Source organism: Electrophorus electricus, chromosome 10 (genome assembly GCF_041902795.1).
Source record: "Electrophorus electricus isolate QZ-2024a chromosome 10, ASM4190279v1, whole genome shotgun sequence".
Lineage (NCBI taxonomy): Eukaryota > Metazoa > Chordata > Actinopteri > Gymnotiformes > Gymnotidae > Electrophorus > Electrophorus electricus.
Genome location: NC_137506.1, coordinates 6,047,930 through 6,067,564, shown reverse-complemented (window position 1 = coordinate 6,067,564; position 19,635 = coordinate 6,047,930). Strand labels below are relative to the sequence as shown.

Below are 19,635 nucleotides of genomic sequence, written 5' to 3'. Positions count from 1 at the left end.
TAAAATTGTGCTTGACCATTTCTTGCCCTCTATATCATTCTCTGCAGTTTACTGAGAAAGACCTGACACTGGGTAATGCCGTTGTCTATTCGAAGGCCAAAACAACAACAATCTTTGTTATCAAAGACTCACTCCACCCTGACCACAGCCTCTTCTTTTAGAAGCCATGAGAAAACCACCATCGCAGCTTGAGAGCACAAATCTAGCCTCTTAAGAGGTGTTATGTTCCACAGGCAGTTCGATATCTCAATGCACTCCACATGAAAGCAATTTTCTTTCCATGAGTGCAAATTGCACTTTTAATGCCTGATATTTCAGCCACTCATTTCTCTCACTACATGACAAAACTCTCGAAACTTTTCTGCAAAAGCACTGAATGTTATTCTAACCTTTTATGGCCTTTCTCCATTCATGTACACAAAGTCCAGTATGATTCCAAATGTCATCAAAAGATATATCTGTTTGTAGCTGAACAACTTATGCAATGTGATCTTTCTTCTTTGTGTCAAATGAACTTAACAATTGAAACATCCAAAACTGGCTGTGTTTCTTGCCAACATACTGGTGTTTGGACATGTGGGATTACTTGCGCGTCACTTTCAATAGTTCAATTGGTAGAGTAGAAGTTAAAACTGTCATCCTTAGGCTGTCGGTTCAACTCCGACTCCCACAAACGTTATGTTTTAATGCAGAATCTGTCATTTTATATGAGCAAAAAAAGAGGTTTTTCCCTGACCGGGAATCGAACCCGGGCCGCGGCGGTGAGAGCGCCGAATCCTAACCACTAGACAACCAGGGACAAATCTATAGAGTCTGCGCTCCTACTATTCTGACAATGTTTGGATGCATACTGGAATCGGTATGCATGAGTGGAAAAAGGCCATAAAGCGAGTTATTCATCTTTCTCTTTGTTCTACAAAAAAATGAAGTTTGCAAGAGTCAGGGCTCTTTTTTACCATCTGGGAAAAGAGGGAACGCTGGTGTCACTAACACATGGAAAGAGCTGTTATAGTATTCCCCATTTGTCCCCTTAATGTTTCTGACATTTTAGCCACTCATTTCTCTCTCTACATGAAAACATTCTAGAAAATTTTCTCCAAAAAGTACAGAATGTTATTCTAAGTACTCGGAAAATAGTCTTTTCCTCCCCCTTCTGACGCGTGAACTTATAGACGCCCTTGAATGCACGGTGTCTCTGTAATTAACAAGGGAGAGAGCGTATGCCACTCTCTCTCTCCCTAAGAGTACAGCCAATTATGCTCCTTTAGACTCCCAGCCACAAATGGCTGTGACACCATCAGTTTCAAAGTTAAACACAACTCCTATAGTACTAATAAAAGCTTCACACTCACCTCAGCTGGGACATCGCAGACACTGAAGGAAACTCCTCACTTCACTCTCTTCATCTGATCAGTCATTAAGCTCCACTGGTTTCTTCACTGTTTGGAGTTTCAGCACTTATAGCACTTTTAATATTAGAATAGAATCCCTTTATTTACTAAAGGTACACAGAAATGTACACAGGTACACAGAAACTTATTGTATGTAAGAGTGCAATAGTTCAAAGCTGTATTAGTGCAGATAAATACAACTACAGTGCCATTGCAGCTTTTAATGCTGTTTCAGTATCAGGGTCTTCAGGAAGGCTCCACCTGGCAACCCTGAAGTGCCTTGCTATGCTTAAAACTACACACACACACACACACACACACACACACACACACAAACAAACACAAACACTCAACAAGGTGAGTTCTGCTTATTTGTTATTGGAGATTTGTTAAGAAGGCTGATCGCCATTTAAAATTAGATTCCACACACTATAATTGTTACACTGGTGAGTTTGAGGTAGAGATGCACTTTCATTAATACTGCTTACACTGTGTTTCTTTACAACACGCATGGACGTGTTGAAGCATCTCATATGCATGGAACACTACTACTCAGAGCATTGGAAGGTTGAAAACAGAAGCTATCTGGCTCACACAATGTTTTAAATGTGCCAAGGGAAATTCCAAGTGTGGCCATTCTTGAGTGGAGTGGAAGATAAATATGTTTTTTTGTATTTCAAAGCAGCTGTAAGAGTATAACAGGCAGTTTAGAACATGTCAGTCCCTCCATGTAATTTGAGAGAAAATATCCTATGAAGATTGGACCAAGATTCCTGCCGAGTATTTTCAGCACATAGTGGAAACTATGCCAGAAAGAATTGCTGCAGTTCTGGAGGCCAAAGAAGGTCCAACATGCTATTAAATGGGTGTACTTAAGCCCACTGTGTCCTATAATAGGATGTTGCTGGAATGTATGTGGATGTTGTTGAAATGGCCGCAGAGTTGCGGCAGCAGTACAGGTCGTCTGTAATCCTTTCCCCCATCCGAGTGAGTTTGCCCTATTACACGGGGTCGAGTTATGATGTGAATGTTTAATTACACAGGATGGATTGTGGGCGACGGAACCGAACAGCCTTCAGGATTCAAGTAGAGAAAGGTGAAACTTCTCCAGCCTTTGAGTTAATCACAGGACTATTGCATAGCAATTAGGGATACAGCTTTCGGGGGGTTTGGGTGGGTTGCCTTATCCGCTCCTTTAACAGAGTAGTCACAATTCAAATTTCCCTTCTTCCATTGTTTACAAGGCATTATACATGTGGTTTATTTATAGTGCACGGAGTAATATGCAGCAAGTCTGGTCTGTCTGCTTTGGAAGAGAAACATTTGGCCAAAAGAGCAAGACACAGCCAGGAGGATGATTGGTAAGAGCAAATCATAATATGCACCTTAAAGCTGTGCTCTACAGCTAGGTCCTGTTCCATGACTGCATATACACATTTACTACTGACATTGCCATTTGTATCTGGCCATTTACAGTGCACTCTAGCTCAATGCAGCACTTGAAGCTGATTTTCCATTGTGTAGTTATTATGTTCAAGAGATGTTTGACCCGGTCAGGGTGACACACTTTAGTGAGGGCAGCAGTATCCTAGAGGACACTACAGACAGTGACAGAGACATCTCAGAGCGCGAGGTGAGAGGTTGAGTTTTTTGTTACTCTCTCTACGACATACTTTTCATGCCAGGTACTATTGTCCAGTTCAGCCCAATTTAATTTACTGCCTTGTATTATATATAAATTGCTGAACATCTTATCACTCAGTTTCAAACATCCCCTCAGCTCTTTTAAGCCATTTTGGTTATTCAGAAGTACTGCTAAATGGATGTGGTTGGAAAATGAGAGCATATCAAACACAGACAGCTTTATGCATTGAGTAGTGAAGAGTAAAAGTTTATTGGGTTCTGTCCCCTGTATAACAGAGTAAGAGAACTGACCCGCAGTACGGTCCCCCTCCCCTTATACACAGAACAGAAGAAAGAGAAAAAAAGAAAAACGACTCCTACAGAGTATCTGCTAGTTCATGTTTTGGTTAGCCTGAGCGCTGAAGGCTTCTTCTATCTCTATGGTTAGAACGGTATGTGAGCAGCTGGTGTCCCTGACTCACATGCTTATCTGCAGACTGTTATGCTGTGACTATAGAAACATAAAGCAAAGTTAAATAAAGCAAAGTAAATTTCCACAAAATGAAACAAAGTAAATTTCCACAACATTTCCCCCTTTTATTCTATATCACACATTATCACACATTTATTCAGCAAATAGTACTACGATGTCTTCATGTGGATCACCAGCACCGCCCATCTTGGGGAGCGGAATGTCTTCACAGAGCTGGGGTTGGTCATTGGCTTGACCGCTGAGCGCTGGCATGGTGAAATCACTAGAAATACGTCTGACACGCAATGACAAAAAAGGAGGTAAACACAGAAGAAGAAGAAGAATGGGTAGCAGAATGGGCAACGCTACAGCTGCTAGGTTCGCTGCCCAACTGCCCAACCAGGCCGTCAGCCAGTCCCAGAAACCACCTGGAACTGTAGGCTGCGGAGTGAAGGCAGATCGCATATGATTCATATAATCAGTAATATTAGCGCTGAGATCTGGAATGTAAAAACAGCAGGAAGTGTTAATCATTTTGCACACTCCTCCTTCCTTCATGGTTAGGAGATCTAATACCATTCTATGTTGAAGCACTACTGCCCTTATCACTTGTTGTTCTATCTTTAAGGCACCTATTGCTACTGAGGTATCATTAACTACTTGCAGTAACTGATAAGCTAAGCCATTGATCTTTTGCAGGTCTGCTACTGTGCCACCGCCCAGGAAAAGGGACCAACCAATGGTTTCACCCGGAATGGTCCATGGGTCCCTCAGAATTCTACCACAATAGTCTGTGCTGGTTATGTCTCTCCTCACCCTGTGCTGCTTGGCATGGGGAAGTGTATACACCTGCGTCCTTGGGCGCACTACAGCTGGATAACAACAACCAGTCCAGTTCTGTGGCAATTCACCATAGACCACCGAACCACTGACCCACATTACATTCCAATAACCCTTCAGGGTTGTCATGGAGCAATTCCACAGGGAACTGCTATTGGAGTCACTGCAAGTGCCATTGCTGTGCACCTGCACATAGTCGACGCATCTGGACCAGCCTACCGGCACCTGCTGCTTCATCTGCCATACACATATCTCACCCTTTCTAGCTGCCACATGCAGCATCATTTTCGGTGGTGCGGGGTTAGTGGGACTGGGACAGTTTGAGGTCTGGTTAATAACCTGTCACATAGAGATTGTCATATTCACTTCTCCTACGTCTGCGTTTTTCAGAGGGATTGCAGTCCTTGGAACACTGGTGTGCTGGCACACCAGGCACTCTTGCTCGATATGTTGGGTATGCACAATGGCTGACATACACGCTATATTTTGTTGGCATTTAGCTGCTAATCATTCTGCCTCAGTGGCGTTGGGACCCTGAAATGGTAACAAGTCTTCTGATAAGTCATGGGATTCTTCATCCATATTAATTTGCAGTCTATGTTCTGACTGTGTTAGTTGTGTCTGATTTTCTCTACCGTCTCTTGACGGTTCCGAGTGTCGAAAGGGTAGGCCTTGCCTTTAACACCCTACTCAACACAGTTCCGACCTAGTCTGTTGGGGTGCTGCTGCTTGGAGTTGGGGCTGGTGTCAGAGCCTTCTTACAGTGTGTGTGATGTACCCAGGTTCCTCGTCCTTCTATTTTGACAGCAGTGTGGGTTGTTAACAGGAGGTTCTAGTTGTCTCCACCTGCAGCGCTCGGTGGCGGTAGCCCCTGACTGAATCTCCCGTAATGTGACCTGTGGGGTAGCAGCGGTTTCCTGTATTGCTTGCACAGCGGTTTTAGTTGCAGCTGCCTTTGCTACTCTATCTGCAAAATTATTCCCCTTGCTGATTTGGTCTTCTGTAGTCCTGTGAGATGCACACTTTACAACTGCAATTGTCTTTGGCAGCGAAATGGCTTCTAGCAAGATGGTGATGTCTAATATATTTACTCGAGCTTGTCAGGAATTGCCTATGTTTCCATATGGCTCCAAAATCATTAACAGTTTTGTCTGCAGCTAGTTTGCATGCTTCCATCAGTGCTACTAGTTCAGCAGCCTGGGCTGAATAGGAGGATGGTAATACTTCTGTTTTAGATATTTCATGATCTGTTACTACCGCGTATGCTGCCCTATTGACCCCTGTGTCGTCCCTGCTTGCTGACCCATCCACATAGAGGCATAGGTCTGAGTTACTTATGGCTTCTTCAAAGAGATCAACCCGCGGTATATATACTTCAGCTAAGACTGCTGTGCAGTCTTGTTGATCTCCATCCTCCTCCGTAGGAAGGAGTGTAGCTGGGTTCAGTGTTATACACCTTTTGACAGTTATATTAGGCATATCTAAGAGGGTGGTGTGGTATCTCAGCTACCACTGGGCTGATAAGTGTGACACTCTTTGGTCCTGCAGTATTCGGTGTACCGCGTGTGGGACTAAAACAGTAAGATGGGAGTATGCCAATATGGTTTAAGTAGCGAAATTATGGCTTGTGCTCGGTTTTGAGACATCTTGTGTGTATTTCCCTTAATGATATGCCCTAAGAACGTCACTTCCTCCTTAAAATTCTGTAATTTTGCTCTACTAGGTTAGTTACATGTATGTTACATCTGAAATATTTCCATGAGCTTTTACGCAACATACTAAACAAAGGTTAGGAACAAGCTAAATCAAATCAGGCTAACTCAGCAGGTCAAAAGTACTTCAGATTGCAAACTATGACCTAGTATTTTATCAAATTTTATCATAATTGTAACGCAGGGAGGCTTGGCAGGATACAAAAGAGGAGCCGTGATGCATACAACGATGTTTATTTAGAGACATGGAAGACAACGTAGCACTAAGGCTATCGTGGGATCAAACACTGACAATGTTAACGTTTACACAAATGACTTATATACGCAAACAATAACAACACAACGAAGGGCAGGCGTGAAACACAAGGGAGCGTGGCCACACGGATGAACACACACACAAGCAAACACACACGGGGAGACCTTTGGCAGGGGGGGTCATGCTTTTATGTTTCCAGGAGATTAACTCACCTGCCTTTCAGAGACGTGCAGAGCGGAACTTTCAAAAAGCTTATCAAGGTGACGAGAATGTGAGGTTTAGGTTCATCTATAGTGTTACATTAACAATGTGAAATATGGATATTGAGGTCAGCATCACTTAAGAGTGTATGTGTGAAACATCCTTGTCACCATAAATGTTGTGTTGTTACAAAATTAAGCAGTCCATCCAGTTTCATTTCCCTGATTTATTGGCAGCCTGTGCCCACGGTCTGACTCAAGTATTTTTATTTTAATTTCCTCCATGTTGTTTATAATAGGCCTACAGTAAGAAATCCTTTTAAAGGTGATCGCCATTTCTCCCACTGTATACTGTTGAAGCATACAAGTTTTTATTCAGTGAGAGATATGTCATTTATGGGGATTAGGTAAAGCGCGTTTTGTTCAGGACATTCGCGACGATATATGTGCTAAATGGGATTGTAAAATAACTAGCTAGCTAGCCATGTATTTAGACAGAACCTGAATTGTGTTACATGGGGATTTTTATCCCATGTTTTTAAGGCTGCGTTATGTACAGCCTAGCATAAGTAAATACGCAAGAATGCAGAGCACGAATAGTCGTTGCTTGCAATCATTAGACAATCACTAGCAACTACATTTGCTAATCATTTTCTCTTTAAAGGTGTAAATTGAAAACTATTGCAGACGTGACTTGTGATGTCATAATGCAGCCGCATCAATTAAGCGATTATGATGTAGTCAAAGAACAGATTTTTCAAATGAACAATTTCTGTGAACCATTTTTAGTCTACAGATCACAGATAACGGGTACACTTGGATTTCTAAAACTAAATTTATTATGGGTCAGTGCGGTAGTTACGATTGGAATCCAAGACGCAAGGAACATGTTCCTTCTGAGAAATATGAAAAGGAAAAGCACGGGATATTTGGTAAATATGGGAAAAAGAAGAAAGAAAAGACTCGAGCCCAGATCCCTGCCAGAATATTCACGCAGCTTGTGCTGTTGTTCACTTGCTGTTGTCGGAAGGGTGTTAAGAGAAGGAACACGACCTCAGATAATGACTTCTTTAAGGGTAAGTTCTGACCACAGCCACAACTTGGATGAACTGTGTGTGTGTGTGTGTCTGAGAGAGAGAGATCTACGTAGAAGTGTTCTAAGTATCTATACAACGCTAATAAGACATTTTCTGTTACTTTTTAAACAGATACTAGAACAAAGTATTTAATGAAGAATGACTTGCCAACTCAGAGAACTGAATCAGCCATGGTAAGTAAAGTAGAAACAAGACAAATGATTTAAAGCCAAACTGAGGCAAGGGACAAAAGCCACAAAAAAGGGAAAAACAGCTATGGTGAACAGTGATGCTAATTTAATGCTTGTACTTAAGTACACTGAAATGTCTCTGAATATAAATTACAAATGCATTTCAACAAATGTTCGAGAAATTAATTAAAAACACTAATGTAAATGTATTTAGAATATATTTAGGACACATACATTTAGCATATGCAATCTTTGTCGGTTACAGGAAAAAAAATACTGTTGGTGGGTTTTTTGTTTGTTTGTTTTACATTCTCCTTACTATAGAATTAACAGTTGACTGTTCGGTGACTTTGCATGCTGAGTTGTAACACTGATTATTAGTATAATTGAGGCGAGAAACAAAATCAACACTAGCTAAAATGACTGAACGCATTGGAATTTATTATTCCACTAGCACAATTTGAATGGGTCTACGGTACCATAGTGTGTCAGGTCCTGTTATTTCTGTTGAACATTTGATGTTTGCGGGCACATTTTTACATCATTAGGCCTGCAGGCTATGTGATAACGGCTAAGCGATAAAAATTGTATTTGTTTCCTTTCCAGTCCAATACAAATTATAAATTACAAATGTATCAAAATGAAATTAAAGTCATATTTCAATTAAATGTATTTAAATACTGTTCAACAATATTTCTACTCATATCTACAGGTGGAACCTAAAGATAGGAATTTCAATGAGAGGGATGAATGTATTGAGGACCTGGAAGCCATGTTTGCTAAAGTGAGAAAGTCTGCAGTGGAGCAGAGCAATCCTAACGCTTGTTTTCCATAAATTCTCACAATGCTATGAACTATGCATTTCAAGTAGATGTAATTAAATATTGCTTAACACTGTTTCTCTTCATAGTTGGAATTGAAACTGAATTCTATCATAAAGATGCAACATGATTCCTGTGAACATGATATGGACCAATTGATTGAGGAGATGGAATCCACAGTTGTTAGAGTGAGAAAGTCTGCAATGGAGCAGAGCAATCCTAACACTTGTTTTCCATAAATACTAACAATGCAATTAAATATGCATTTCAAGTAGATGTAATTAAATATTGCTCAACACGGTATTTGTGTCTGCAGGTATTAGATGCCGTACTTGCTAGGGAGGATATGGCTGCATAACCTCTGACGACAGCAATAAACAGCATTAAAAATACTCTGACATTTTTCAGTCTAACCTTGCCTATGTTGTCTGCAACACAGTCAATTAAATCATGGATAGTAATTATATCTTTTTTTTTTTGTCTCACAAACCGGGAGAGGGTGATGAGACTGTTCGCAATGTTGGAGGAGATGAATCAGAAACAGTTGCTGAAGCAGCAAGCCAAAGAGCAAAGAAAATCAGCCAAGGAGGCAGAAAAACGCCAGAAGGAGCTGAAAAAAGCCCAAGAACGTAAGGAGAAGGAAGAGATGAGAAAGGAAAAGAATGGGAGGAAAGGAAGAGGATGTTTGCAGCAATTGTGGTTCACTATGAATAGAAGATGAGGATAATAGACTGAACAACACACAATCATGATAAAAAAATATTACAAACGTAAAGATAAAACACTGGATAATAAAATCATACAACATAAAAACCGATAAAACAGTGTAAAATATAAACAGTGAAATAAAAGTTGTAAGAGGGATAAAACTAGACTTACATTTGTTATTAAAAAAAGGTTTATGGTCCTGCCTGACCGGTCTATGGATTTCACAGTGGTAAAGTCATTTTCTGAATACACACCATATTATTGTAAATTAGCTGAAATAGCTCAATTGGGAGAGCATTAGACTGAAGATCTAAAGGTCCTGGGTTCAACCCTCTGTTTTGGCATCTGTACTTAAAAGAATTCATCATTGAATAGTTTTACTTTTTTAAGTATAATTCATAAACCTTTACATAGCATTCCTGAAAAATGAATGAGATATTCCCCTTTTTTACGTTATGGTTAGATGTCATTGTGTAATTGCGCTCTGTACTTTGAATTCCGTGAACTTAAACTTTTGTGGAAGTCGCGCTGCCTTACGAAATGTATCCTCACTGCACAGAGAGGCACTTGAACAGTGGCTTCTGCACAAATGCTTTTGAAATGTAGTTCATTACTTATCTGCTCGCCAAACAACTGGACAAGAAAAGGGTAGGTGTATATGTCCACAGTCCTTTCCAAATCCTCTGTGTGAACACTGATATACAGTATATATTTCTCACTTTGGGAGCACTGAACATCTTCCAGACATGTTTGTTCTTTTCCAAAATCTATTTCCTGTTGAGGTAATAACGTTTATAAAAGGCTTTGAAGCTCTTTGTAATAGGTGCAGAGTTGTGCAAGACTGAGTTTGAAAGCAAAAAATGAATAATGTTTCTGGGATATCTTAAGGTCAGAGACCTTTTTGATTCTGTACGTGCAGAACAGAGGCTCTGATGGAGGGGGTTTCAAGGCTTCTGTACAAGTCTAAGGAAGAGTACGCTGAACTGTTCCTGTGAGAAATAACTTCAATAGTGTTGCAAAAGATCTAAGTTTTTAATAGACTTGAAAGCCTCTTTGAGAGTTCTGTGGCTAAACAAGGTTTATTATCTTACCACGGGGTGATACTGACCAGCAACATCATCTTGCAGGTGTTTGGTGGTGTGAGTTGAGATCATCTTTGTTTAAAAAAAAGGAAAATCTTCCAAAGGGATATAATGGTGTCAAGCTTCAATTTGCATATATTGAATAATGTATGTTTGAACATTGTGGTGGAGATTTCAAACACTAGTATGTAAAGAAGGTGGGGCAATTACATAATCAGTTCTGAAAACTGTATAAAAAATGTGTGTTCTTTGTGTGATTGTTCGACATATTCCAGACTATGCTTCGTTTGTAACATTGAGCTCATAATAAACATGGGACTGACTATTCTCTTCAATTAATTCTGAGTCTGCGTCTTTATTTTCTATTTAAAGTGTACTTAATAAAATTACTGGAATGTGGGGAAAATCTATGAACCACACGGTATAATTCCCCACCGAGTAAATTATTTATTTTATATATGACATGCCTTATGTGAACGGGGCAGGGTTTAATGCCAAACCTCATAGCAGTTTTTCTGTTGCTATGGAGAAAGGTCAAATGAGAACAACCTGCTGGGGATTTCCTAAAAGTAACGTGCATTTTTGACCTGCAATAATGTGGATTTATTTTTCATAAATATTCCTGCTTTTGATTTTAAAAAGCCATTTCGTCGTTACAAACATCACGGTTATATTTTGGAAGTTATTTGCAGTTCCATGCTAAACTAAAGCCAGTACAGGGCTTAGCATGGCAGGCCTAGTGAGTCTAAGTGGCTATCCTAACTATGAAGCTTCTTCAGTGTTATTTAATAAATGCCATGAAATGTAGCCTAAAATTAATTTGTATCCTAAAATTCATGAAATAATTTTTTTTATAAAATAGGTCCGTGAAATTAACTGACGTTCTTGTGAAATTAGTAGAGTCCTATTATAAGCGCCTTCCATTGCACACGGTATTATGACGTCACAATGTTGCTATGTGTCCTCTCTATTCGGCTACAAATAGGTAGAAATAGATACGGTCATTTAACTAGACGACATACAAAGCTTTTAAACAATTTGTAACGTGTCCAAGTTGAGACAGGAACGTTCACTGACGGTGAGTATACATAAATTAATATTAGCTAATTATGCTCGTAAATTTCTTATATTATTCAATACCTGGGGGTATATTTACTGTCACATCTTAGGAAATACAAGGTAAACACAATTTCAAGATGCCATTTTTGCTCTCACAATAAGGGTCAGTTTGTGAAAGAGAATAGCACTATACAAGAGGGAAAGGCCTGCGGCTAGATAACTTGGTCATAGTCTAATTTTAATTCTCTAGCTATCCAGCTAGCTAACATTAGCCAGACTGTCATTGCAAAGATAGGCAAGTTGACCATATATAAATGTGTGGTTTGTGTGAATATAATTCGATTGATTTATGTATTTCACTGTCGGCGGGTTTTGTTTTCCTCTTTAGTCTGTAATCTGGTAGGAAATAGCGGACTGTCTTGCCAAAGTGAGTACCAGTAACAATTTTGCTTAGTAGCAGCGCAAATTACTTAGCAACGGTCATTACACGTTTTAAATAGGCGCGTGCGTCGCTACTGGTCTTGGTGAAACAGGCGTAAACTTGTCTATGAAAATGATCTTTTAGCTTCTACCAGTTTAGCAATTAATCCCAATTGGTGCAACTGATCCATGGAGACAAGAATTCAGAGCGGGTGTCCAATCAGTTCTGGCGCCCCTCAAGTTCACGTCCCTTTAAGACATCAAATCCTCGGGCACGCGCGTTTACTGAAAAGAAATGAACTCCGACTGAAACAAGTTTATGAAAGGTGTTATGGACACACTGCTTAAGTCTGTCATCGGCGTTGAACAACACAAGGAGTATCGGCACCGTGTCGCTCCCAATCCCCGGACATCTAACGACACCTGCCCTTTATTACCTTGATTCATGTTCGCATATAAAGCCTCTTGTTTGGTATTCCATTTGCGAAGTTTCGTTTGGTACAGCGAGCGCGTTTGATCCCTGTTCGTACGGTTCCTGCCTTTTGGCCTATCGTGTTTTGGATTGTTTTATCTAGTCTTTATTCTGCCCAATAAAGCACTAAATGTGTAGTTGCGTTCGACTCCCGTCTTGCCCACTTCTCCAAACTAAAACTATGGTTTTATATATATATATATATATATATATATATATATATTTGTAGTAAAATTATTTTCTATTTATTTTGATTGAACCATAATTCAAGAAACGTCAGTTGTACTGCGTTTATTAGCGTGACAACATATCAGCACGAACGTGTTCTGATTGTCATTAAAAGCATAATAGGATTATACACCAAAACAACACATTAATCGAATTATATTTAATAAATGAAGCAAAAACAAACTTGTGAAAGAAATACAAATATTTTCTTAATACACTTTCAAGAAGTTGTGGGGACAAAATCATGTATTTCACAAAGTGGTGAGGACAGTGTAAATTGCATCTATGGTTTAGGGCAAATGTAGGGCAATTATTGGCAATTGTCTTGGGTATTTCCAATGCTGTGTCTCATGAGCTGAAAACTAACATTGTTTACCATGTTCCACAGGTTTTAAACTGACGGGATTTTTGTCAAAACAGAATGCATGCTTTTAAGGTTAGTAGCAGCAAGTTCACACCTTTTTAGATACAATTTACATGCTGGACACCCTCCTATAGAGCTTGGTATCAGAGGTCAAAGCACATTGCTGTTTTGCAGGAGGATACTGAAACCAACAATATAGATGTTGGCACCATTCCCCCTCATCGCAGTTTGAGTTGCCCCTTGTTCCACATGGGACACCACAAGGCTGCGGATGAGGCAAAGCCAGGAGAGTGGCTGAGTAAGATGAGGGAGGAGCAGCAGACTCTGAAGAAGGAGAGAGATGTGGCAACATCTCCTGCAGATGTGAGTAAATGTATGATAAGATATTTTCATACAGAAGCCATTTTATGCATCATCTCTACTTTTCTGTTTATTTGTCTGGAATTGGTATTTTCAAAGCATCCCATTCTTAATGTCATGGTAACCAGAATGAAGTCATTTTAATAACATTCTATGTACCATGTAAGCATAATCTTTTCTCTGCAATATGAAACATTAATTTTTGTTAGGTGTACAGGTAGCAGTCTAAGCAGTCACAATGACAGCAAGCTTTTAGAGTGTGTGGCAGCAGTTGTCTGGGCTGTTATGAATAGGAGAGCTTAATTGTTGGTTAAGAGCTTAATTAATTGGTATCTGTTCCCTCAGAGAGGCTGGATTTCCCAGTTTAAGTTGGGAGTGGAGAAATTGCAGGCTGTTCTTATGGAGGAAGAACAGGATGGAATCCAGCAGACAAGTGAAGCGGCCCTGAAAAAGAAGATGGATAAAAACCTGTCGAACATTCTGAAAAAGATCGAAAAAGCAGAGGAAAAAGTCAGAGAAAAGGAGAGAAAGGCAATAGAAAAAGAGAAGCGAATGGAAATTAAAGAACGTAAGAAACTGGAAAAGGAATGGAAGGAAAGACGGGAGCACCGGGAGAGGGTGATGAGACTGTTCGCAATGTTGGAGGAGATGAATCAGAAACAGTTGCTGAAGCAGCAAGCCAAAGAGCAAAGAAAATCAGCCAAGGAAGCAGAAAAACGCCAGAAGGAGCTGAAAAAAGCCCAAGAACGTAAGGAGAAGGAAGAGATGAGAAAGGAAAAGAATGGGAGGAAAGGAAGAGGATGTTTGCAGCAATTGTGGTTCACTATGAATAGAAGATGAGGATAATAGACTGAACAACACACAATCATGATAAAAAAATATTACAAACGTAAAGATAAAACACTGGATAATAAAATCATACAACATAAAAACCGATAAAACAGTGTAAAATATAAACAGTGAAATAAAAGTTGTAAGAGGGATAAAACTAGACTTACATTTGTTATTAAAAAAAGGTTTATGGTCCTGCCTGACCGGTCTATGGATTTCACAGTGGTAAAGTCATTTTCTGAATACACACCATATTATTGTAAATTAGCTGAAATAGCTCAATTGGGAGAGCATTAGACTGAAGATCTAAAGGTCCTGGGTTCAACCCTCTGTTTTGGCATCTGTACTTAAAAGAATTCATCATTGAATAGTTTTACTTTTTTAAGTATAATTCATAAACCTTTACATAGCATTCCTGAAAAATGAATGAGATATTCCCCTTTTTTACGTTATGGTTAGATGTCATTGTGTAATTGCGCTCTGTACTTTGAATTCCGTGAACTTAAACTTTTGTGGAAGTCGCGCTGCCTTACGAAATGTATCCTCACTGCACAGAAAGGCACTTGAACAGTGGCTTCTGCACAAATGCTTTTGAAATGTAGTTCATTACTTATCTGCTCGCCAAAGAACTGGACAAGAAAAGGGTAGGTGTATATGTCCACAGTCCTTTCCAAATCCTCTGTGTGAACACTGATATACAGTATATATTTCTCACTTTGGGAGCACTGAACATCTTCCAGACATGTTTGTTCTTTTCCAAAATCTATTTCCTGTTGAGGTAATAACGTTTATAAAAGGCTTTGAAGCTCTTTGTAATAGGTGCAGAGTTGTGCAAGACTGAGTTTGAAAGCAAAAAATGAATAATGTTTCTGGGATATCTTAAGGTCAGAGACCTTTTTGATTCTGTACGTGCAGAACAGAGGCTCTGATGGAGGGGGTTTCAAGGCTTCTGTACAAGTCTAAGGAAGAGTACGCTGAACTGTTCCTGTGAGAAATAACTTCAATAGTGTTGCAAAAGATCTAAGTTTTTAATAGACTTGAAAGCCTCTTTGAGAGTTCTGTGGCTAAACAAGGTTTATTATCTTACCACGGGGTGATACTGACCAGCAACATCATCTTGCAGGTGTTTGGTGGTGTGAGTTGAGATCATCTTTGTTTAAAAAAAAGGAAAATCTTCCAAAGGGATATAATGGTGTCAAGCTTCAATTTGCATATATTGAATAATGTATGTTTGAACATTGTGGTGGAGATTTCAAACACTAGTATGTAAAGAAGGTGGGGCAATTACATAATCAGTTCTGAAAACTGTATAAAAAATGTGTGTTCTTTGTGTGATTGTTCGACATATTCCAGACTATGCTTCGTTTGTAACATTGAGCTCATAATAAACATGGGACTGACTATTCTCTTCAATTAATTCTGAGTCTGCGTCTTTATTTTCTATTTAAAGTGTACTTAATAAAATTACTGGAATGTGGGGAAAATCTATGAACCACACGGTATAATTCCCCACCGAGTAAATTATTTATTTTATATATGACATGCCTTATGTGAACGGGGCAGGGTTTAATGCCAAACCTCATAGCAGTTTTTCTGTTGCTATGGAGAAAGGTCAAATGAGAACAACCTGCTGGGGATTTCCTAAAAGTAACGTGCATTTTTGACCTGCAATAATGTGGATTTATTTTTCATAAATATTCCTGCTTTTGATTTTAAAAAGCCATTTCGTCGTTACAAACATCACGGTTATATTTTGGAAGTTATTTGCAGTTCCATGCTAAACTAAAGCCAGTACAGGGCTTAGCATGGCAGGCCTAGTGAGTCTAAGTGGCTATCCTAACTATGAAGCTTCTTCAGTGTTATTTAATAAATGCCATGAAATGTAGCCTAAAATTAATTTGTATCCTAAAATTCATGAAATAATTTTTTTTATAAAATAGGTCCGTGAAATTAACTGACGTTCTTGTGAAATTAGTAGAGTCCTATTATAAGCGCCTTCCATTGCACACGGTATTATGACGTCACAATGTTGCTATGTGTCCTCTCTATTCGGCTACAAATAGGTAGAAATAGATACGGTCATTTAACTAGACGACATACAAAGCTTTTAAACAATTTGTAACGTGTCCAAGTTGAGACAGGAACGTTCACTGACGGTGAGTATACATAAATTAATATTAGCTAATTATGCTCGTAAATTTCTTATATTATTCAATACCTGGGGGTATATTTACTGTCACATCTTAGGAAATACAAGGTAAACACAATTTCAAGATGCCATTTTTGCTCTCACAATAAGGGCCAGTTTGTGAAAGAGAATAGCACTATACAAGAGGGAAAGGCCTGCGGCTAGATAACTTGGTCATAGTCTAATTTTAATTCTCTAGCTATCCAGCTAGCTAACATTAGCCAGACTGTCATTGCAAAGATAGGCAAGTTGACCATATATAAATGTGTGGTTTGTGTGAATATAATTCGATTGATTTATGTATTTCACTGTCGGCGGGTTTTGTTTTCCTCTTTAGTCTGTAATCTGGTAGGAAATAGCGGACTGTCTTGCCAAAGTGAGTACCAGTAACAATTTTGCTTAGTAGCAGCGCAAATTACTTAGCAACGGTCATTACACGTTTTAAATAGGCGCGTGCGTCGCTACTGGTCTTGGTGCAACAGGCGTAAACTTGTCTATGAAAATGATCTTTTAGCTTCTACCAGTTTAGCAATTAATCCCAATTGGTGCAACTGATCCATGGAGACAAGAATTCAGAGCGGGTGTCCAATCAGTTCTGGCGCCCCTCAAGTTCACGTCCCTTTAAGACATCAAATCCTCGGGCACGCGCGTTTACTGAAAAGAAATGAACTCCGACTGAAACAAGTTTATGAAAGGTGTTATGGACACACTGCTTAAGTCTGTCATCGGCGTTGAACAACACAAGGAGTATCGGCACCGTGTCGCTCCCAATCCCCGGACATCTAACGACACCTGCCCTTTATTACCTTGATTCATGTTCGCATATAAAGCCTCTTGTTTGGTATTCCATTTGCGAAGTTTCGTTTGGTACAGCGAGCGCGTTTGATCCCTGTTCGTACGGTTCCTGCCTTTTGGCCTATCGTGTTTTGGATTGTTTTATCTAGTCTTTATTCTGCCCAATAAAGCACTAAATGTGTAGTTGCGTTCGACTCCCGTCTTGCCCACTTCTCCAAACTAAAACTATGGTTTTATATATATATATATATATTTGTAGTAAAATTATTTTCTATTTATTTTGATTGAACCATAATTCAAGAAACGTCAGTTGTACTGCGTTTATTAGCGTGACAACATATCAGCACGAACGTGTTCTGATTGTCATTAAAAGCATAATAGGATTATACACCAAAACAACACATTAATCGAATTATATTTAATAAATGAAGCAAAAACAAACTTGTGAAAGAAATACAAATATTTTCTTAATACACTTTCAAGAAGTTGTGGGGACAAAATCATGTATTTCACAAAGTGGTGAGGACAGTGTAAATTGCATCTATGGTTTAGGGCAAATGTAGGGCAATTATTGGCAATTGTCTTGGGTATTTCCAATGCTGTGTCTCATGAGCTGAAAACTAACATTGTTTACCATGTTCCACAGGTTTTAAACTGACGGGATTTTTGTCAAAACAGAATGCATGCTTTTAAGGTTAGTAGCAGCAAGTTCACACCTTTTTAGATACAATTTACATGCTGGACACCCTCCTATAGAGCTTGGTATCAGAGGTCAAAGCACATTGCTGTTTTGCAGGAGGATACTGAAACCAACAATATAGATGTTGGCACCATTCCCCCTCATCGCAGTTTGAGTTGCCCCTTGTTCCACATGGGACACCACAAGGCTGCGGATGAGGCAAAGCCAGGAGAGTGGCTGAGTAAGATGAGGGAGGAGCAGCAGACTCTGAAGAAGGAGAGAGATGTGGCAACATCTCCTGCAGATGTGAGTAAATGTATGATAAGATATTTTCATACAGAAGCCATTTTATGCATCATCTCTACTTTTCTGTTTATTTGTCTGGAATTGGTATTTTCAAAGCATCCCATTCTTAATGTCATGGTAACCAGAATGAAGTCATTTTAATAACATTCTATGTACCATGTAAGCATAATCTTTTCTCTGCAATATGAAACATTAATTTTTGTTAGGTGTACAGGTAGCAGTCTAAGCAGTCACAATGACAGCAAGCTTTTAGAGTGTGTGGCAGCAGTTGTCTGGGCTGTTATGAATAGGAGAGCTTAATTGTTGGTTAAGAGCTTAATTAATTGGTATCTGTTCCCTCAGAGAGGCTGGATTTCCCAGTTTAAGTTGGGAGTGGAGAAATTGCAGGCTGTTCTTATGGAGGAAGAACAGGATGGAATCCAGCAGACAAGTGAAGCGGCCCTGAAAAAGAAGATGGATAAAAACCTGTCGAACATTCTGAAAAAGATCGAAAAAGCAGAGGAAAAAGTCAGAGAAAAGGAGAGAAAGGCAATAGAAAAAGAGAAGCGAATGGAAATTAAAGAACGTAAGAAACTGGAAAAGGAATGGAAGGAAAGACGGGAGCACCGGGAGAGGGTGATGAGACTGTTCGCAATGTTGGAGGAGATGAATCAGAAACAGTTGCTGAAGCAGCAAGCCAAAGAGCAAAGAAAATCAGCCAAGGAGGCAGAAAAACGCCAGAAGGAGCTGAAAAAAGCCCAAGAACGTAAGGAGAAGGAAGAGATGAGAAAGGAAAAGAATGGGAGGAAAGGAAGAGGATGTTTGCAGCAATTGTGGTTCACTATGAATAGAAGATGAGGATAATAGACTGAACAACACACAATCATGATAAAAAAATATTACAAACGTAAAGATAAAACACTGGATAATAAAATCATACAACATAAAAACCGATAAAACAGTGTAAAATATAAACAGTGAAATAAAAGTTGTAAGAGGGATAAAACTAGACTTACATTTGTTATTAAAAAAAGGTTTATGGTCCTGCCTGACCGGTCTATGGATTTCACAGTGGTAAAGTCATTTTCTGAATACACACCATATTATTGTAAATTAGCTGAAATAGCTCAATTGGGAGAGCATTAGACTGAAGATCTAAAGGTCCTGGGTTCAACCCTCTGTTTTGGCATCTGTACTTAAAAGAATTCATCATTGAATAGTTTTACTTTTTTAAGTATAATTCATAAACCTTTACATAGCATTCCTGAAAAATGAATGAGATATTCCCCTTTTTTACGTTATGGTTAGATGTCATTGTGTAATTGCGCTCTGTACTTTGAATTCCGTGAACTTAAACTTTTGTGGAAGTCGCGCTGCCTTACGAAATGTATCCTCACTGCACAGAGAGGCACTTGAACAGTGGCTTCTGCACAAATGCTTTTGAAATGTAGTTCATTACTTATCTGCTCGCCAAACAACTGGACAAGAAAAGGGTAGGTGTATATGTCCACAGTCCTTTCCAAATCCTCTGTGTGAACACTGATATACAGTATATATTTCTCACTTTGGGAGCACTGAACAT

The 19,635-nt window shown here is 39.3% G+C and overlaps 4 non-coding genes across 4 annotated transcripts; 3 read left to right on the top strand and 1 right to left on the bottom strand.

The window, feature by feature from the left end:
* Positions 1–727: 727 nt before the first annotated feature.
* On the bottom strand, positions 728–799 carry trnae-cuc (transfer RNA glutamic acid (anticodon CUC)). The gene has a single exon. It is a non-coding gene; the product is annotated as a tRNA-Glu (tRNA).
* An 8,762-nt stretch (positions 800–9,561) lies between these two features.
* Positions 9,562–9,634, top strand: trnaf-gaa (transfer RNA phenylalanine (anticodon GAA)). The gene has a single exon. It is a non-coding gene; the product is annotated as a tRNA-Phe (tRNA).
* Positions 9,635–14,373: 4,739 nt separating this feature from the next.
* trnaf-gaa (transfer RNA phenylalanine (anticodon GAA)) lies at positions 14,374–14,446 on the top strand. The gene has a single exon. It is a non-coding gene; the product is annotated as a tRNA-Phe (tRNA).
* Positions 14,447–19,169: 4,723 nt separating this feature from the next.
* Positions 19,170–19,242, top strand: trnaf-gaa (transfer RNA phenylalanine (anticodon GAA)). The gene has a single exon. It is a non-coding gene; the product is annotated as a tRNA-Phe (tRNA).
* Positions 19,243–19,635: the final 393 nt, after the last annotated feature.